General features: G+C 36.5%; 1 non-coding gene across 1 annotated transcript; it reads right to left on the bottom strand.

Moving 5' to 3' along the window:
* Window positions 1-11219: 11219 nt before the first annotated feature.
* Window positions 11220-11410, bottom strand: LOC148094513 (U2 spliceosomal RNA). Its single transcript, XR_015716429.1, has one exon. It is a non-coding gene; the product is annotated as a U2 spliceosomal RNA (small nuclear RNA).
* Window positions 11411-11926: the final 516 nt, after the last annotated feature.

Here is an 11926-nt window from a genome sequence, read left to right as displayed (position 1 = left end):
TAAGGACCAAGTAAACTTTCTTAAAGCTCTTTTCTTCAGCACTAACGTTTACGTTGAGTCCAATTTTGTCTCCGAAGGCATCCAGGTACAGTTCAGAACACATGATAAATGCCTAACAAATATTCATTATTTATATAATAAAACAAAAAATACATATATGTCTGTGTCAATTTTCTGAGAAAATAAAAATAATTTTAAAACTAAAACACTTCAGATAATAGTGGTATTGATGCTTCTGAAAAGATTAGCTTCTGTGGAGTTAAAGGTGTGAAACCTCCACCTTAAAAAGGATGGTTCCCTGAGGAGTCCCCTGTGCAAAGGAAGAATTAGACTTTAAAAGGGAAGGCATGGCCTGATTCTCAGGAATAACCTGGGAGCAGCCATTAAAAATGCAGAGAATATATCTCAGTTTATTTTGAATCAATTAAAGTACTAAGAGAATGATAAACATGATATTTGCAAAGACCGAGGCCTGAGTTGGTTAACAGGTGACCAGAATGATTAACAAGTTAGAAAAAGAACACCTCTCTTAGTTAGAAACAACCAAGTTTGAAATTTCAAAATCAGTAGAAAGACATACAAAAAAGATCAACAGATAGAATTAGGCAAGTAGGTAAGGAGTTTAGAATCCTAAGAAGTGACAATACCATTAATATGAAGAGATAACCAAAATGGTTTAAGGATGCTGCTCTGAATTAAAATGGAGAAAACAGAGCCCTGGCTGGGTAGTTCAAGGTTAGAGCGCCCTTCTGACACACTAAGATTGTGGGTTGGATCCCTGGTCAGGACACATACAAGAATGAACAAATGAATGCACAAATAACTGGAACAACAAATCAGTTTCTCTCTTCTTCTCTCTCTTAAAAAAATCAATCAATAAATTAAAAAATCTAAAATAAAGAAGTTAGAGACGTTTATAAATTTATAATACATTACATAATATAGTGAATGCTATTTAAAAGAGCTTTAGATAATTGAAATGATAGAGAACTCTAATTAAGATAAGTTATTAAGCCCCGCCAGTGTGGCTCAGCAGTTGAGCATCCACCTAGGATCCAGGAGATCACAGTTTGATTCCCAGTCAGAGCACATGCCCATGTTGTGGGCTCAATCCTCAGCAGAGGGCGTGCAGGAGGCAGCCGATCTCTCTCTCTCTCTCTCTCCCTCTCCCTTACTCTCTCTGAAATCAGTAGACATATTTTTTTAAAAAAGATAGGTTATTAAAATTATTGGTATGTAGCTTTTGAAGAAATGACTACATTTTATAAATTCATTGTAAAATATTGCCTCTATTTGAACCTCTACCTAAAAAAACATTCCTGATTAACACTAAGACAGCCTTATATAGATATTGGAAAGAAGCTTTTGTTAATAAATAAATGAATGACAAAAATAACAAACAACTTTACTACATATTCTGGAAAAAATTAATCAGTTGATATGTATTGATTAAAATGTGTGTGTTACAGAATGTGGATTATTAGAAGTTTACGCATGTTGTCAAAAGAGAACAGATATGACCTACCTAAGGTTTAATTTTAAATGAAATCTTAATATTTGAAAGTTTGGGGATAGCATTTAAACCATGTGTGCCTATATCTAGACTATATAAAGACATATTAAAACAATATATAAAAAAGAAATAAACCAATTAAATGAAAATCAAAGCCACAATGAAATAGTACTTAATAGCAAATATGATGGCTATAATTAAAAGACTGATAATTATGCCCGGCCGGGTGTGGCTCAGCGGTTGAGCATCGACCTAGGCTCCAGGAGATCGGGGTTCGATTCCCGGTCAGGGCACATGCCCTAGTCAGGGGTGTGCAGGAGGCAGCCGATCAATGATGACTCTCATCATTGATGCTTCTCTCTTTCTCCCTCTCCCTTCCTCTCTCTGAAATCAATAAAGATATATATAAAAAAAGTAAAATATTAAAAAAAAGACATAATTACAGGTGTTGACAAGAATGTAGAGAAATTGGATCCCTCCCACACTGCTGGCAGGGGTGTAAGATGTGGAAACCATGTGGGAAGACATTCTGGCAGCTCTTGAAATGGTTAAACTAGATAAGCCAGGAATTCTACTACTAGGCATAGCATCAAGAGAAATCAAACATATGTCCCAGCAAAAATTTGCACATGAATATTCATAGCAACATTATTGACAGCCAAAAATTGAAAAAACAACAACTGTCCATCAACCAATGGAAGGGTAGACACAATGTACTTCCATACAACGGAATATTATTTGGCAATAAAAAATGAAGGGCCGATACATGCTACAACATGGATGACCCTTGAAAATGTTATACTTAGAAAAAAACTAGACCAATTCTATTTATATGAAATGTCCAGAAAATGAGAATCTATAGAGAAAGGAAGTAGGTTAGTGGTAGCCTATGGCTGGGGAAAGGTAGGGTTGGGGAGTGAGAGCTAAGAGCTGGGTATTTTTTTGGAGGGGAGAGATTTCATGTTACTGATATTGTTACATCTCACACTATAATCCTTACTTACTCGCCTAATTCCATTCATTCACCTCTGTTTCGTGTGTTTTTGTTAATTCTGTCATTTCAAACTTGGTTGTTTCCAGCTAAGACAGATATTCTTTTTCTAATTTGTTAAGCATTCTGGCTGCCTATGAACCAGCTCAGGCCTTTGTCTTCACAAAGTGTCCTGAATTGATTGTAGTAATGGATGCACAACGCTGTGAATGTTCTAAAACCATTGCATGGTACACTTTAAATAGGTAAGTTGTATGATACATGAGTTGTATCTTAATAAAGTTGTTAAAAATTGTGTTTACATGAATAAAAGAAATGTCATCAAAAGTAATTATATATCGTGGGACTTAATATACGAACCTTTATTTACAATTTAGAATATATTTTACAATTTAGCATACACTTTTCACATAACATGGCAGAAAATTATAATTATGAAATAACCAATGATCATACTATTCTAAATAGGAAAAATAAGAATAAAATGGCTCTGCTGTAGCTGAGTTAATTTAATCAAAAGCAGAATAAGACATGTCTGGTTCCAGGCAGTATTTCAGACTGACTGAGTAGAGCAGTTGTTTTTTTTTTAAAGTTTATCTTTATTGTTGAAAATATTACAAATGTCCCCTTTTTATCCACATTGATTCCCTCCACCAACATCCATCCCACCCCCAGGCCTTCCCCATACCAATGTCTGTGTCCAGGGTTATGCCTATAAACATATAAGTTCTTTGATTAATCTCTCCCCACCTACTCACCCTCCCCACCTTCCCTCTGAGATCCCTCAGCCTATTCCATGCTTCTATGTCTCTGGATCCATTTTGTTCATCAGTTAATTTTGTTCATTATATTCCACATATCAGTGAGATCATGTGATACTTGTCTTTCTCTGACTGGCTTATTTCACTTAGCATAATACTTTCTAATTCCCTCCATGCTGTCCCAAAGGATCAAAGATCATTTTTTACAGCTGCATAGTACTCCATGGTGTGAAGGTCCCAAAGCTTTTTTATCCACTCATCTACTGATGGGCACTTGGGCTGTTTCCAGATCTTAGCTATTGTAAGTTGCGCTGCTAGGAACATAGGGGTGCATAAGTTCTTTGTGACTGGTGTTTCAGGTTCCTTAGGATATATTCCTAGAAGTGGGATCACTGGGTCAAATGGCAGGAAAATTTTTAATCTTTTGAGAAAAGTCCGTACTGCTTTCCACAGTGGCTGCACCAGTCTGCATTCCCACCAGCAGTGTACTAGGTGCCCTTTTCTCCACACCCTCGCCAGCACTTGTAGTTCCTTGAATTGTTGATGGAGCCATTCTGACAGGTGTGGTTTTAATTTGCATCTCTCTGATGATTAGCGACATTGAGCATTTTTTCATGTGTCTCTTAGCCTTTGTATGTCCTCTTTGGAGAAGTGTCTATTTAGGTCCTTTGCCCATTTCTTAATTGGATTGTTTTTCTTCCTTTTGATAAGTTGTATGGGTTCCTTATATATTTTGGATATTAACCCTTTATCTGATGTGTCTTTGGCAAATATGTTCTACCATACAGTGGGCTCCCTTTTCATTTTGTTGATGTTTATCTGCTGTGCAAAAGCTTTTTATTTTGATGTAGTCCCATTTGTTTATTTTCTCCTTAGTTTCTCCTGCCCTAGGAGATGGATCAGCAAATATGTTGCTACAAGAGATGTCTGAGATTTTGCTGCCTATGTTTTCCTCTAGGATTTTTACGGTTTCAAGTCTTACATTTAAGTCTTTTATCCATTTTTAATTTACTTTTGTGTACGGTGTAAGTTGATGGTCTAGTTTCATTTTTGTGTGTGTACCTGTTCAATTTTACCACTCCATTGTGTGTTCTTGCCTCCTTTGTCAAATAATAGCTGGCCATGATGGCATGGGTCAATTTCTGGGTTCTCTGTTCTGTTCCATGGATCTATATGTCTGTTCTTGTGCCAGTAGCAGGCTGTTTTGATTACAGTGGCTTTGCAGTATAACTTCATATCTGGTATTGTGATCCCTCCAACTTTGTTCTTCTTTCTCAAGATTGCCATGGCTATTCAGGGTGTTTTTTGGTTTCATATAAATTTTTGAAGTGTTCTAGATCTGTGAAATATACTGTTGGTATTTTAATAGGGATTGCATTGAATTTATACATTGCTTTGGGTAGTATGGATATTTTAATGACGTTAATTCTTCAATTCCATGAACATGGTATATTTTTCATTTCTATCTTCCTCTATTTCTTTTTTCAGTGTCCTGTAGTTTTCTGAGTAAAAGTGTTTTACATCTTTGGTTAAGTTTATTCCTAGGCATCTTATTTGTTTAGTTGCAATGGTAAATGGGATTTTTTTTTTCTTCTCATTTCTCTTTCTGAGAGTTCATCATTGGTGTATAAAAATGACATTGATTTCTGGGTGTTCATTTTGTATCCTGCTACTTTGCTGAACTCATTTATTAAATCTAGTAGTTTTTTGGTGGAGTCTTTAGGATGCTCTATGTACAATATCATGTCATCTGTGAATAATGACAGTTTTACTTCCTTCTTTCCAATTTGGATGTCTTTTATGTTTCCTTCTTGTCCGATCGCTGTGGCTAGGACTTCCAGTACTATGTTGAATAAGAGTGGGGAAAGTGGACACCTTTGTCTTGTTCCTGTTCTTAGGGGAAATGGTTTTAGTTTTTGCATCATGAGTAAGCCCTTGGCTGTAGGTTTGTCATATATGTCCTGTATTATATTCAGGTTTGATTCCTCTATTCCCACTTTGCTGAGAGTTTTTATCAAAAATGGGAATTGGATTTTATCAAATGTTTTTTCTGCATCTATTGATATGATCATGTGATTTTTGTCTTTCAATTTGTTTATGTGATGTATCACATTTATTGATTTGTGAATATTGTACCAGCCTTGCATCCCTGGAATAAATCCCACTTGGTCATGGTGTATTATCTTTTCAATATATTGCTGGATCTGATTTCCTAATATTTTGTTGACGATTTTAGCATCTGTGTTCATCAGGGATATTGGCCTATAATTCTCTTTCTTTGTAGTGTTTTTATGTGCTTTTGTAATCAGGCTAATGCTGGCCATATAAAAAGAGTTGGGAAGTATTACTTCCACTTGGACTTTTTGAAATAGTTTGAGGAGGATAGGTGTTAATTCTTCTTTGAATCTTTGGTAAAACTCCCCTGTGAAGCCATCGGGGCTAGGGTTTTTGTGTGCTGAGAGCCTTTTGATTACTGCTTCAACTTCACCAGCAGTTATGGGCCTATTTAGGCTTTCTGACTCTTCCTGATTGAGTTTTGGAAGGTTGTATTTTTCTAGGAATTTATCCATTTTATCCAGGTTGTTCAGGTTGGTGGTATATAGTTGTTCATAGTATTTTCTTACAATTCTTTGTATTTCTGTTGGGTCAGTTATTTCACCTCTTTTGTTTCTGATTTTGTTTATTTGGGTCCTCTTTGTTTCTTGATGAGTATGGCTAAAGGTTTATCAATCTTGGTTATTTTTTCAAAGAATCAGCTCTTGATTTCATTGATCGTTTGTATTATTTTTTTAGCCTCTATGTCATTTATTTCTCTCTGATCTTTATTATTTCTTTCCTTCTACTTACTCTGGGCTTTTCTTCTTGTTCTCTTTCTAAGTTTTTAAGTTGTAGTGTTAGAGAGTCTATTAGAAGTTTTTCTTCTTTTTTGAGGTAGGCTTGTAGTGCTATGAACTTTCCTCTCAGGACTGCCTTCATTGTGTCTCATAGATTTGGAGTTGTGTGTTCATTTTCATTTTGTGTCCAGGAAGTTTTTTATTGCTTTTTTTATCTCTTTGGTAATTCATTCATTGTTTAAAAACATGCTTTTCATCCCCCATGTGTTTGAATGTTTTTTGGTGTTTTGTTGTAATTGATTTCTAATTTTTTGCTACTGTGGTCCAAGAAGATGCTTGATATGATTTTAGTCTTCTTGAACTTGTAGAGACTTGTTTTGTGCCCTAACATGTGGTCTATCTCTGAGAATGTCCCATATGAACTTGATAAGAATGTATATTCTGCACCTCTAGGGTAGAATGTTCTGTAAATGTCAATTAAATCCATCTGATTTAGTGTGTCATTTAGGATCATTGTTTCCTTGTTGATTTTTTGCCTGGAAGATCTATCCAGTAAAGTCAGTGGGGTGTTAAAGTCCCCTAGAATGACTGTATTGCTGTTGATCTCTCCCTTAAAGTCCTCTAGAATATTTGTTATAAATTTAGTTGCTCCTATATTGGGTGCATATATGTTTATCAGGGTTATATCCTCTTGTTGGATTGATCCCTTTAGTATTATGTAATGACCTTTCCTGTCTTTCGTTATGGTCTTCATTTTGTAGTCTAGTTTGTCTGATATGAGTGTTGCTACCCCAGCTTTTTTATCATTTCCATTTGCATGGAAAATTTTTTTCCATCCCTTCACTCTAATCCTGCATGAGTCTTTTATTCTGAGGTGGTCCTCTTAAAGACAGCATATATTTGGGTCATGTTTTCTTATCCATTCAGCCATGCTATATCTTTCTTTGGGGCATTTACATTTACATTTAAGGTTATCATTGAAAGATACTTATCTACTGCCATTGTGTTTCTCTATATCTGTTTCTGATTCTCTTTATTTCTACTTCTAATTATAGCAGTCCCTTTAACATTTCCTGTAATGCTGTTTTTGTCGTGATAAAGCCTTTTAGCCTTTTTTTTTTTTTTTTTTTTTTTTTTGGTCTGGGAAGCTCTTTATTTCACCATCCAGCTTGATTGATAATGTTGCTGGAGAGAGTAGTCTTGGTTTCAGATCCTTGTTTTGCATTACCTTGAATACTTCATGCCATTCCCTTCTGGCCTGTAGAGTTTCTGATGAGAAATCAGATGACAGTCTTATGGGGCTCCTTTGTAGGTAACAGATTGGTTTCTTCTAGCTTCCTTTAAGATTCTCTCTTTGTCTTGATTTCTTGGCATTTTAATCATGATGTGTCTTGGCATGGGCCTCTTTGGATTCTTCTTGCTTGGGACTCTCTGTGCCTCCTGAACTTGCGTGACTTTTTCCTTGACCAGGTTAGGGAAGTTTTCTGCCATTATTTCATCAAATATGTTCTCTAAACCCTGCTTACTTTTGGCCTCCTCTGGCACTCTTAAAATAGGAATATTGTTACATTTCATGCTGTCCCCATAGCTCCCTTAGACTGTCCTCCTGTTTTTTAATTGTTTTTTGTTTTTGGGTCTCTGATTGAGTGATTTTTTTTCTACCTTGTCTTCTAATTCACTGATCTGACCCCCAGCTTTCTCTACTCTGCTGTTTATTCCTTCTAATGTATTCTTTATTTCTGTTATGTCATTCTTCATTTCTGACTGGTCATTTTTCATAGTTTCCATATATTTTTCATGCTGTGGAGCATCATTACAATCAGTATTTTGAACTCTATATCTGAGAGACAGCTTATCTCCATTTCATTTAGCTTTTTTCTGGAGACTTCTCTTGCTCTTTTTTGTGGGGCTTGTTTTTTGATCTCCCCATTTTGTCTACTTTTTTGGTTTGTGTTTAAGTGTTAAGTAGATCTGCTACTTCTCTCAGTCTTTTTGGAGGGTCTCTGGCACAGGCCATTGTCAGACACAGTTTGTGACTGGCCCTGAGTGCCCTGTTTGAGACTATCAACAACCCTAGGCTTGAGGTCTCCACTGCTGGGACTGGATACATTTGGACAGGACCAAGATGCACACCAAAGTCTGCTTTTCTAAGGCCTTGGGCCCAAAACAGATCAGGCAAGACTCAAAGCACCCTGAGGTCCACCTCTGCCTGCAGAGTGATTAATTTGATTCTTTTAATGAGCCTCAGGCTGTATTAGCTCCACAGGGTGTGGCGGCTCATTGTTTTCAGTCTCCTAACAAGCCTCAGGCTGTAGAAACTCCTCTGGGCAGGGTAAGAGGCTTTCCAGCAGGTTGGGGGCAATTGGTTCCCCTTCAGACAAAAGCCAAATATTCACCATCCCAGAAAGAAGTCCCCACAGTCTGGGGGAATGATTAGGCACAGGAATCCACATGGGCATCCCCTGATCTCACTTCCCACAGCCCACAACCCCAGACTCTCCCCACACAGCTCCAGTCCACTGTGCCTTCCCTCTGCTGGAGCCCAATGTGAGTGGCTGCACAGGAAACATTGTGCCTTGGCCATTTAAGAGGGACCTGCAGTTCCAGCCGCCTCCCCCTGGCAGACAGAAACCCGGCTGCTTTTCACAGCCAGATGTTATGTGGCACCTTTCTCAGATCTGGTGCTCTGGCTGGGAAGCTCAGCCTGGGGTTTAGGCCTCAGAGTCCTCAGTGGGAACCCCCACAGCTGAGATCTCCCTCCGGACCTTCAGCTGCTGCCTGTGGGAGCCCAGCCAGGCCTCTCGCGTCCGCACTTCCTACCAGTCTCTGTGCTGCCTCCCCTTTTCCTCCTTGGTTGTGATGATGCCTCCAGCTCGTCTGCAGTTGGTTTTCAGGACGGTTTTTCTAAGTTTTAGTTGTAATTCCAGTTGATCCCTGGAGAGTGTCAGTGTGGCTTCCACTCAGTCCGCCACCATCTTGGGTCTCCACGTGGTGCAGGTTGTAAAACCAATCATCTTATTCTCGTGAAGTTCTCCAGGTCCTGAGAGATTATAATTTAGTGAGTTGTGTTTGTCCAGATTGAAGTGATTTCCATTTTACATAGAGAAAATCCATAACCTGAGATTTAGTTACATACAAATCATGGGTGTTATTTTTGTAAGAAAGTAAACTGTCAGTATGCACGCAGTTTTCTAATAACATTAATTCTTTTTTACAAATAAAGACAATTTGTAAATTTCTAGCTCCCACACATTTGTTTCCAAATATTGTTTTTTAAATTATAGTGTTTTTGCTGTGTAGGGTAACAATCATTTTCAAGGTTTTTTTTTAGCTTTTTTGTCTATAATTTTTCATGTGAAAAATGAAGGACCTTTTTAAGTATTTAATAGTTTGTAGAATTCCCCACCGATTGTGAATCAGTAAAATAATAGAGTGAACATGTTCTTCATACCCTAAATCACTGCAAGTGACTAACTCTTCAGTCTGATTTTTAAAACAGAGTGATTCTCTGCTTGTGATTACCATTGCTTTAAGATGTCAAAGGACACCAACCCTCATTACTCCTTGAATGGATAATGCTATTATTGGAAGCTTTCTATAAAAATGTATTTTTTCTTTTTTCCTACTCTTTTTGTTTTGTTTGAGAGTCCTAGATTTCATGTCTTTTGTCCCCCCCCCCCAGAGTTTGTTCATATTTTTAAAACACAAACTTTTCTTAAAATATTCTGTAATTAATTATATTTGATATCCTTTCTCTTAGAAAGTCAACAGACATAGAATACTTTTATATCTCTCTGTTATCCATCAATATATATTGATACTAATTGTAAATTCATAGGTATATAACTTACATATGCAATTTATTATGAGTACTTTGACTTAAAAATGTATTTTAATTATTATTTTTTTTACTATATGTTGTTTTATTTTTCCTTTGGCTAAAACAGCTTTTCTCCAGTAGGTTCTTTAGAGGATGACTTACTTATACATAGTCTTATTTCTATGATTCTAAAATTGTCTGTATTACATCTTTGTTCTTAAATGACAATTTTCTAGATACGGCATGTCATGCAGCATTTTTAAAACACTTTCTCATTTCTTCTTTTATCAAATATTGCTGATAAAAATATAACACAGAGAGCCTCATTTTGTTCCATTTTTGGTAATTTGTCCTTAACTCTTGCAGCTATTAGAATTTTATTGTTAGTCTGAGTGCTTTTAAGATTCACTACAGTGTGTCAATGTATGTGCTTTTTCTGTTTTCTTTGTTTTCTCACGTCTCAATTTCCTGCTCAACACTTGCTACATTTTCTCATAGGATCTCTTGACTTTTCTACCTAGAAAAATGTTTAAATATTGGTCACTTTTCCCACATGCTTTACTGTTCTGAAATTTTATTAGATGAATATTGCTACTCTGGCTTGTTGGAAGTCTCTTGATTTTACCAGAACATATATATTAGGGAGGTAATTCTTTCCTTTGTCTTTCTGAGTCTTTGAAAAACTTGTTCAGATTGTTATATTAAGTATTTTATTTGCATCGAAGTTATTCCATTTGTTTCCTTCTCTTTTATACTTGATCTTAAGTGTTTTCATGTTGGACTGTGCTCACCTCAGCAACATGATTCCTTTGTGCTTTTGAAATGCTGGTGATTTCCTGTTATGGGGAGAGCCTCAGTATTCAAAAGTTGGGGTAACTTCAGCTTAATACTGAGCTTCATCACTTCTGTTTTATTGTAAGCAGAAGTGCACCCCTTAATATTCTGATGGAAACTAACTGAAGATAGCATCCGAAAAGTTGAATATCTTCCACAATATCTTCACCAAATGGATTTTAAAACTACTTATGAGGTGCTGAGGGCCTTTGTAAGATATAAAACCAAGGTTTAACACTTACTTGGAGATTTAATAAAATAGCCAGGACATAAAGAAAAACAACTCTGCCAACAAAGTATTGCTTGCCATCCAGAATATATAGATTATATTCTGTTGAGTGTTTTATTTTTGCTTAGACTAAAAGCCTAAAAAACAAAGAGCATCTGGTTTTAACATGTATGTTCAGTTATTAGTCATTTTATACTTGCTCTATACTGACCTAAGGGTAGTCATCCCCCCCTCCCAAGGGGATACACCATTCCCAGAAGTATTACAATAAGGGGTCAATGTGCAGAATGGACAGAACAAGCTCCTATTCCACCTCCCTGCTCCAAAAATCCATGTAATATGCCATTCTCAGATAGAGAACATATCAGATATTACACTAATAAGAATAGTTACTACACTCGACCTTAGCCAAAAGGCCCAGAAGCGATAGATAAAGTAGTCATTTTAAATTGTAATGCATAAAACATTTAATGGGTAAATCCTTGTAACATATCAGCAGTATGGATGCTTCCAGGATTACAGTGTGTCATGTATTAGAAAAGCAGACTCATCAGGCAGGCCTGGAGCTGGATAAAGAGTTGAGCATAGAGCCTGCAAAGCCAGCATGGTAGTCATCAGCTAGATTCCTCTACAAAGTAACTAAACCTTTTCAATCTTTCACTTATCCATCTGGAAATTGAAGATAATAATAGTACCCTGCAGCTTTGTCACAGGTTGTTTTGTGATTTAATGAAATGTCTGTAAAGGACTATTCTTTCACTGAAATAAAGGTATTATTTTCTCAAAAATGCTGAATCTATTATGGAGAAAAAAAGAGAGACTACAAGATTAGCATTTCTACTTGTTGTTTCCTTTTTGAAATAGGTAAGCAATGCTATTAAAAATAGGCAGAATAAATGTCAGGAGACTGCAGGCAATTTCTTGAAATCCTGATGATTCACACA

Source organism: Miniopterus natalensis, chromosome 1 (genome assembly GCF_054644295.1).
Source record: "Miniopterus natalensis isolate mMinNat1 chromosome 1, mMinNat1.hap1, whole genome shotgun sequence".
NCBI lineage: Eukaryota > Metazoa > Chordata > Mammalia > Chiroptera > Miniopteridae > Miniopterus > Miniopterus natalensis.
The sequence above is the reverse complement of the archived record's forward strand: the minus strand, read 5'-3'. Positions and strand labels throughout refer to the sequence as shown.